Genomic DNA, 9,926 nt, shown 5'->3' with positions numbered 1-9,926 from the left:
AAAACTTTGTTTCTCTCTCATCTCTTATTTCTAATTTCACAATGATTTATAATTATTTTATTTTATTAATATGAGATCCATTAAATAAATCTATTAAATTTATTTATTTTAAACAAATTAATTGTAATATTGTAAATCACAACTTCGAAAATATTAAAAATATTTTTTTTCAATCTTTCCTTGCATTTAATTTGATAATCCCCTTCTCAACTTTCCTTTCAAATTTACATTGAAAATTAGTGGAATAGCTTACCATTGAGTGATTCATAATGCGATTATGATATATAAAAATATATATATTAAAATGTCATAACAATTTACAAATTGTGTCCCATAATGTTGATGTTGGTTTTAGAAATCAAAGTTACAAAGTGTATAGTTTATCTTTCTGCCACTTTACAATTATACTTGAATATGCCAAACAAATATTTTATGCAAAAGAGTAAAAGCGTCAAAAAAAACAATCAGTGCTCACTAATAATACTATAACAAGAGATGAAGCATTACACACTCCTTTTGTTACAAAAATATTTATTTCGAACAACGCCCACCGTGGGGCTCGAACCCACGACCACAAGGTTAAGAGCCTTGCGCTCTACCAACTGAGCTAGACGGGCTAGTTGTCTTATCGAAAACAAATGACTCTAATCAAGCATAAAAGTTAATTTCAAAAAGAAGAAACATTTCACTACACATTTCACTTTATAAAAGTTAGTGGATTAGTTGAGCTAACTAACTAACAATTGAATAAAGTTTAAGTAAGTAACCTCAATTGAAACAAAATGTTAACGGTCTAAAATAATTAATTAGCTTAATACTCAATCTCAAACTGATTCTAGGTGTATATCTAATATTGAGGAGTGCTAAGAATATTTTATTTTTAATATTCTTGTAAACACTTATTTTTTTATTAGGTGAATCAGATGAAATCTCTCATTTTAAAAATTAGTCTCACATAAAATTGCGAATCCATATGTATTTCAACCAAAAATAAAATGAGTGTTTAAGAAAGTGTTAGCCTTTCTCATCTAGTAATTCAAATTTGGGAATAAGAATTTTTTTGGATTATGCTCCTTGCTAAGATGAAAATCAATGTCATTATACTTGGGTTTAATAAGGCTTGTGAGATTAGATGCCATGTCTATTTAAGAAATGCTATCACATAAGATCATGGATAAATGTTAGTGAAATACCAAAAGTTCTCAAAAGTGTCTTGTTTCATAGTAATTATGGGGAGAAAATTGGTTTGATGTCATTCTCTTTCTCTATCGTTATACAATTCATAATGACTAATATTTTATTTTAGAAAGAAAAATTATTTATAATAAATGCAAAGATTAATTCTTGATTAACATCCCCCTCATAAATTGATGTGATTGATCAAATAACATCAATTTGCAAACAAAAATTGATGTCGTGGGCGTGAAATAATCTTAGTAAGAATATTTGTAACTTGCAAGTGAGTACTGGCATGAGAAAGTGATATCAGTCGGTCATCATAGACATCACAGATTGAATAACAATCAACTTCTATATGTTTGGTGCATTCATGAAAAACAAAATTTGCAATAATTTAATGACAATTGTATTGTCAACATAAAATGAAGTCGGCTCTATTTGGGAAAATCCAAGTTCACCCAAAAGACCACGAAGTCAGAGTATTTTGGAACAAGCAACAAACATGGCACAATACTCACAGTCATAAAAAATTTAGAAACTCTTGCTTGCTTCTTACTTTTCCAAGAGATTAATGAATAGCCATGAAACATGCACCAACCAATGACATGTCGATGAGTATCAAGACACTCTGTCCAATCAGCATCAATATAAGCAATCAATCGAGAGAAATTCCAACATGAAAGAATAATCTACGGCGAGAGTTTCCCTTTAAGTAGCGAATTTTAAGATAAATCGCGGGCAGGTGAAGACGACGAGGAGAATGCATGAATTGGCTTACTTGCTTAATAACAAAAGATATGTCGGGGCGAGTAATAGACAGGTAATTAAGGATATCCACAAGTTGTCGATACGATAAGGGATTAGACAAAAGATCACCCTCATCAATATGATATTTAAGATTAACCTTAAGAGAAGTATCTATCGGATTAGCCGATTGGAGACCAGCCATATAAATCAAATTTGTAGCATACTTGTGTTGATGGAGAAAGATGCCATTGGATGTAGAATAAACATCAAGACCAAGAAAATAATGTAGTTTACCAATATATTTCATATGAAATGAAGCCTGTAACTCCTATTTAAGTCCTTGAATGGAAGCATGGTTAGAATCAGTGATAACCACATCATCAACATACAAAAGAAGTAAGACAATTCTCGTATATGTACTATGAATAAATAGTGAAGAATCATACTGACTATGAGTAAAGGAAAACCCGAGTAAAGGAGAACCCAAGTAAAGTGGTACAAAATTTCTCATACCATGCTTTGGGTGCTTGTTTCAAACCATATAAGGAACATTTAATCTTGCAAACACCCTTAGATGAAGGAACAAACCTTGAGGAGGTATTATATAAATATCTTCAGTTAGGTCACTGTCATACCCCGATTTTGATCCTGAATTTTTTTTTTTTTTTTTTTTTTTTTTTTTTTTTTTTGCATTTGCATTTGCATACATTCATCAGTATAAAACGGATTTGAATATCTTGACTTTTTATTTTTAATTTGATTTTAATTTCAAATTAAGTTTAATTCCAATTGTCAATTTAATCTTAATTATTTATTTTTACTAATGATTAAAACTCTAATTGATTTTTATTTCCAAATGAATGTTAGAGTGGATATCCAAGTAATTTTAAATGAATTATAGATTAATTTGTTTTTAATTTGGTTTTTGCTGATTTGTTATTATTAATTAAATTGATATTCAAACTAATATTGGATTATTCCTAAAAATCCACATCCATTTTTATAATCAGAATCCAAAATCCATATCCACTTCATTATCCATTTGGAACCAATTTAAACCATAACCATCCAAATAATTATGCATTTCATACAGTCAACTACATTTTCATTCATGACATTCCATACATTCAACTACATTCTCATTCATAACTTTCCATGAAAATCAATAAAGAACCATTTCCAAGAGGTGTGATCTCATTATCGAACAAAAAATCGAGAACTAATGCTAAATAATGCCAATCAAGCATCAGTGTTCTAAGGCATAATGAATACATCTTCATAAACTTATTTAGATTTTGGCATCAATTTTCTGTGATCGTAGCAATGAAGAAATACATTTGTTCTACAATGTTTTGCATTTAAAAAGCAAAATTATAACTAAACAAAAATTGTAGACAAATAAAAAAAGTTGTCCAACGATAGCAGACTTCAATCTTGAGTTGCAGCTCCTTGGTTGAGCTCGGCAAACCTCCTGCCAACCCTGCAATTCAGTACAGTATTTGATCCGCTGAAGCAGCGAGTGCCGACGAATAAACAAAACACCGCTGAGAAAGGAGTATCTCCAGCATCACTGTCTGCGCTTTTGGCCTTTCTTTTAGGTGCAATTTCAGAGAGCATTGCTACCTGCTCTAACCTGCAATAACAGCACGGTTTACACATCGAATCTTCCATTTGCCAAACCTATTAGATAAATCAAAGAAACAGAAGAGGAATATGATTGCCTCAACTTAGTGGATAAAGCATCTACGTGTGACAGTACAACCAGACAAGAGATGCGCAAGCATTCAAATATTTGCTGCAGCCACGGTGGATACCGAAAGCAGGAGTATATGCCGCAGAAGCATCGGATGAAGAATGACATATTACCTGTAACGCCCGTCAAGAAACCTGCTGCCTATGCCAGTGGAGCCGTTTGAATCAAACAAATCATGTTATGTTTGCTCCGAGAGTCCGGTATTGCCTGAAATAAACACAAACCGCTCAAAATTGAAGGAAGTTGTTGAAAAGATCATCAAGGCTAAGCTTAGGACGAACCTTCCACTTATTATGAATGCTTCAAACCTTCTCTATGAGGCCGGTGATATTGAGGACGACATGGTTGCAATTTATGATGCCAATCTTGAAAAGGTCCTAGTTGTTTTTCTCCTGCAACTGGTGGTACAATGCCTATAGTGGAGGATTTTCAACAGAGATTGAAATGTGATATCAATATAAAACAGAGAGAAATTATCAGAAGACTATTACTTTCATGTTTTACCAACCGAAATGCAGGATGCCAAAATTACCTGTGAGCCTCGCTCAATTTTTTTTACTTAGATGCGCCATCTGCTTCGGTTTGTTTGTCCATCCAGTTGGATTGCAACTGGGCGTGAAAGAAGGGACTATGAGGCTGGCTTGGTACTCTCCAAGAGCGAACAAAAAGTTGCTGATGCTTCAAAAGCACTTTCAAAAAAAATTCGAGAGGCTCATCACATAGCAATCTCTCACTTTTATCTTCTCCTTTCATTCAACCCAAGATCGCAATTTCATTACTCCATTTCCTGCATTACGAAAAGGAGAGATTAAGCAATGTCGGATGGTAATAACATTGATGACGATGTGAAGAGTCAAGTCCAGTCCCACGCAAAAGCTTCTGAACAGGAAAATAAAATTGTCAGCCAAATGAAGCAACCAATCACCGAGAAAGAGGAACTGGTTCAAGATAAACCTAATATCAGTAATGTTACTATTGGCGACAAAATTTGGTAAGCAAAACACCTGTAGAAGAAACTAGTTTGCCTGTTGGTAGGAGAAATTTAGTTACTTATCCCAAAAACGACAGAGGGAATTTGAATGTGGATAAAGAAATGTCTGGTTCTGCTAAGATTCCGATGGCTAGTGCACCAGAAAAAGTGGTTGATGCAGACAGCCATAGCGAAGTAGTCACTACCCCGTCAGAATCTTGCAATGATTCACTCCAAAGTCGCTCATCTCTGAAAGCAAACGATCATGTCCGGACTTCCTCGTGAAAAGCTGGTTTTGGCAGAAAGTATTAAAAATGAGGGTACTTTTGAAGCTGCTCGTATCAGAAGTCATTGTGGCAGTGATAATGTCAAAGACATTAGAGGCAGTCCTTCTGCTGGTCCTAGATCTTCTACACTTGAACCTAAATTTAAGCATAACAACTTGGATAAGGGGAAAGATGTTGCTAATGATCATTCTCAGTTTAAATCTAAGCAAACATCTGATTCACACGAACCTTCTAATGCAACATTGCCGGTGAGTGAGGCTGATGAAGATTCTTAATGCGGCGGTTAATGATTGTTGCATTGGGACTCCGGTTTATTTCACTGGTTTTCAGAGAAGAGCTGTTTTGGATGCTGCAACTATTGCTGGTTTGAACCCGCTTCGGTTGCTTCATCAAACTACTGCTACTGGATTGGCGATGGGGTTACGGATGAAAAATATTGGCCATTGATGCCGGCATTGCCTTCATGTGGATACGGTAAGGAGGGTCCTGGGCCGCGGTACAGCAGTTTGATTCATGATCAAAATCCTAAAGATATTGTGATAACAGAGCATCATTGGTACCAAGTTCCAATTTTGAAATTTTTTTGAAAGAATTCCAGTTGAAGCGTTGTTCAAATCATGGATGGACATGATTCAGAAAATCCAAAACAAAGCACCGCGGACATGACTGTGTTTGTGCAAAATCTTCTACAGCAAATGCAAATTTCCAGTTCCAAGCCATTAACCTGCAGTAACAATAATTACCAAACGGTGAAATTCCAAAAAATCCCAAATTTGGAATTGGGACAAAAGCGATTAGAAAAAGCTTAAGCTCTGATTACCTGTTCCAAAATCTATCATCAGATAGGACAAAAGCACTTCTGAGCGTGAAAAAGCACTTCTGAAAGCTTACTACTTTGAACACCAATTGCACTTTCGAAACCCTAATCAAAGAGGATAAATAGGCAGAGAAGAAATCAGTGAGGGGGGGAGAAAATTCGAAAAAACCCTAGGAGCTAGGCGGCCAAGATAAACCCTAAAAAAAATTTTCGACGGCAACGGAAAAAAACAATAATATTCACTCACCAAAGAGGGCCGCCTCCTGCCATTGAAGAATAATAGTTCGGAGGAGCAAAGGTTTAATATCAAAGGGAAGCTTTCTGAAGAATCAATTGCACCGGTAAGCGCTCTTGCTGGTTTGTTTTGATGTCACGGTCTCACATTCAGAGACGCGGTGGTGATAAAGCGATTGAGTGAGGTTAGCGAGAGAGAGTGAGTTTGAACGAAACTAGAGAGAGTGATGGGGAGACGATCGTGAGCGATTGGGTTTCTGAGAGAGAACGGCGAGGAAGGGTTTGCAGCATGAGGGCGATGAGGGAGTGTTGCTGTTGATACCGTTGCTTTTCTTTTCTTTTATTTCTTTTTTTTTGAAAAGAGATAACATTTAAGCCACTTAAAACCATTAAAAAAAAATATTAATACTTTGGTTTTTCTTTGTATCTTTTATTAATTAGTTTTATGTTTCCAATCCATCCGAAACCCAACAGCCATGCGGCTGGGTTCAATCACCAGCAGGCTAACAGTTCTGTTTTTATTTAGTTTTTATTTTAACCTTTTACTTTTAATTTACATTAGTTTATATATTTAAGTTAGCAGTAAATTATCAGTCAGTTAGTAGGTGGTCTGGTGGAGAGGGGGTAGTGCCATAGTCTCAAGAGGAGTGGGTTTGATACTTGTAGGTAGCATTTTTGGTATTTCTTTTTTTTTAGTATTTCCTTTTTTAGTATTTCATTTCTTTTTAGCATTTCATTTTTTATTTCTTATTAGTATTTTATTATCTTTTAGCATTTTGTTTCTTTTAATAGTTTTTATGTCCATGTTTGTATTAAATCCATCATGCATGCAAAAACTAAAAAAATCATACTCTTCTCGATTTAATATCGAGCCCCTTTTTCACACCCTTGTAAGTCGATTGCTTTTTTAAGCTTCGCCATCAACCTCACATAGCTTACTCTTGGGCTTTCTTACAATGAGCCGGTTCTCTTGCACTTACACTCATGCATTATTTATTTGGGTCCGATTTAATTATTTCATGATTGCTTTAATCCCCATTTGACAAATGTACCCCACTCCCCCAATGTGTAATAATTTTGTACTTTTTATTTCTTTACTTGTTTGGCTGTATAGTTAGCTACTAACACAAGAATAAAATCAACAATTTCAAAAAAAATACAAAAATATGACTCGATCCAACGTCGAGCATTTTCTCAATAAACAAAGCAACTCATTTCTCCCTCCTATTCCATCCCATCTTTTTCAAACTTCATCAAATGCTTGATCCAACGTCAAGCCATTTTCTAATAAAAACTCAAAAAATATTAATTCATATTCAAGACCTTTTCAATAAAGATGGAAGTGGAACGTGGTGTATACCACGCACTCCTGAGACTAGGATTCGAGATGTATATCTCGCCAATCCTAGCTCTCGCCATCATCCAAGTTTATCCACTTTGCTCTCTCGAACATTCATTCAAATCTTTCTCAAACGTCCATCAATACTTGATCTAGGTCAAGTCATTTTCACAACAAAACTCAAAACACCTAATTCTTACTTAAACACTTTTTCAATAAAGGTGGAAATGGAACATGGTGTATACCATGCACTCCTGAGGTTAAGATTCGAGACGTATGCCTCGCCAATCTCAACTCTCGCCATCGTCTAAAATTGTCAATGTGGTTTCGTTAAACCTTTTCTCAATCAAATCTAAGATACTTAAATCTTATTTAAGACTCTTTCAATAAAGGTGGAAATGGAACATGGTGTATACCATGCACTCCTGAGGTTAAGATTCGAGACGTATGCCTCGCCAATCTCAACTCTCGCCATCGTCTAAAATTGTCAATGCGGTTTCGTCAAACCCTTTCTCAATCAAATTCTAAAATACCTAATCTTTATTAAACATCTTTGCAAATAAGATGGAAATGGAACATGGTGTATACCATGCACTCCTGAGGCTAGGATTCGAGATGTATATCTCGCTCATCCAAGTTCTCGCCATCACTCAAAATACATCTAACCAATCAAACCCTTTTTTCGCCGCCGTGCGACTAATCAAAGAACCTTTTTCATAAATGAAAGATATATTGTCTTAAGTGATACAAAACAATGTTTCGGCCACGATTGTTGAGTAGAGCTAAATGACGCTTTTCCGAATGTAGATCTATAAATCCGTTCGATGTGTGGTACGCGTCCACTCCTCATCTGTTTTGGGTAAAACGATGTTTTTGTCGATTAATACAATATAGCTTTCGCTAAAATCGACCAACAAACAAACATTTTTCTACCCAGAACTACGTAAGCCTTGATTTCTCTTTTGAGATACGTAGGAGCAGGATTTGTAAATCTTGTCAGGCCCACTAATAAAAAACTTAGGTTTAGTCCTTCGTTAAAAAATCCAAAAACATTTTCCTCTATTTTACTCTTTCTTTCCCACTTAATAATTTGAAAAGTCTAATATTTCAAACTAACATTAACGCACACAACTGACCTAATGGTTCCCGTTGAGTACAACGGACGTAAGGGGTGCTAATACCTTCCCCTTGCGTAATCGACTCCCGAACCCTAATATTGGTTGCGATGACCATATCTTATCCTTTCTTTTGTCTTGGGTTTTATCGATATTTTCCCTTTCCTTTTTAGGAATAAATAAAGTTCGGTGGCGACTCTGTTCAGTCCATCATTGCGAGCGTGCGATTGCGCTTCGCTTTGAAGTCGTATCCCCATTTTTTCGAGGTGCGACAGATGGCGACTCTGCTGGGGATATGGCAAATCCCTAAGTGAGTCAAGCCTAGTTAGGACGTTTGTGTGCCTTTGTTTGTTTAATTTTATGGCTTTTCCCTTATTTATTTGCTTTTAATATCTTTATTATTATATTGATATCTGTTGTATATTGGTTCTATTGTGATTGTTGGTATTTGGGTATTTGATTGCAAACCATGTGGGAAAGACTCTACACCTGAGTCTAGAGTGAAAAAACACATAAGATAGGACGATGGTTGAGTAGTCCAGACTCCCGAGGTGTATACTTCGTAAGAGTCGGTACGAGAACCTCACTTAGAGTAGATCCTTTTGCAAATATTGTCGCCCGAGGTGTATACCTCGTAAGCGCCGATGTTTCAAAGGGGTCCATGACTCTAAGGACCTTTTAGAACATTAAACCTTTGGCCAACTAGAAATGATGGTTGCGTAGTATGGATTCCCGAGGTGTATACTTCGTAAGAATCGATACGAGAACCTCGCTCAGAATAGATTCCCTAGATGGAGTTGATGACCGGAAAGTATTTTCCGTAAGCGTCAAACAGTCTTTTGAATCCATGACTCTGAGTACCCTGTCTAGAACCCAGTCGATGGTTGCGTAGTACGGACTCGCGAGGTGTATACTTCGTAAGGGTCGGTACGAGAACCTCACCCAGAATAGATTCCCTCGATGGAGTTGACGACCGGGAAGTATTTCCTGTAAGCGTCAAACATTCTTGTGAATCAATGACTCTGGGAATCCTTTGTAACAAAGCCCTAGATCATACCCGGTGAGAACCCCGTTTGGGAAAAGCAATCAAATTTATCAGTACCTCGGACTTTTGAACCCGTGTAAAAAAAAAAAAAAAAAAAAAAAAACACAAATGTGCATGGCATGCATTGCATCCATTCATATACCATTGCATATGCATTTGTCATCATGCATTTCATGTCATTCTCCAAACAAAATACCAAAAAAACTCATCCATCTTTTGTCCGTGAAGCAAAGTGATTCTCAACACGCAAAGAGCAAAGAACCATGTCTCAGGGGATGATGGACGAGCTAAGGAAAAGCCAAGAAGCACTGAAGGAGGAACTTAATCTTTTGAAGATCCAAATGAGATGGGTCTTGGAAACCCTGCAAGTCTTGTTGGGAAGAGAGGGTCACCCAATATACGCTGCTGCAACAAAGAGAGCTACTACCCCGCATCCATCC

General features: G+C 36.1%; 1 non-coding gene across 1 annotated transcript; it reads right to left on the bottom strand.

The window, feature by feature from the left end:
* Positions 1-544: 544 nt before the first annotated feature.
* TRNAK-CUU (transfer RNA lysine (anticodon CUU)) lies at positions 545-617 on the bottom strand. Its single transcript has one exon. It is a non-coding gene; the product is annotated as a tRNA-Lys (tRNA).
* Positions 618-9,926: the final 9,309 nt, after the last annotated feature.

Source organism: Lathyrus oleraceus, chromosome 5 (assembly GCF_024323335.1).
Source record: "Lathyrus oleraceus cultivar Zhongwan6 chromosome 5, CAAS_Psat_ZW6_1.0, whole genome shotgun sequence".
Taxonomy (NCBI): Eukaryota; Viridiplantae; Streptophyta; class Magnoliopsida; order Fabales; family Fabaceae; genus Lathyrus; species Lathyrus oleraceus.
The sequence above is the reverse complement of the archived record's forward strand: the minus strand, read 5'-3'. Positions and strand labels throughout refer to the sequence as shown.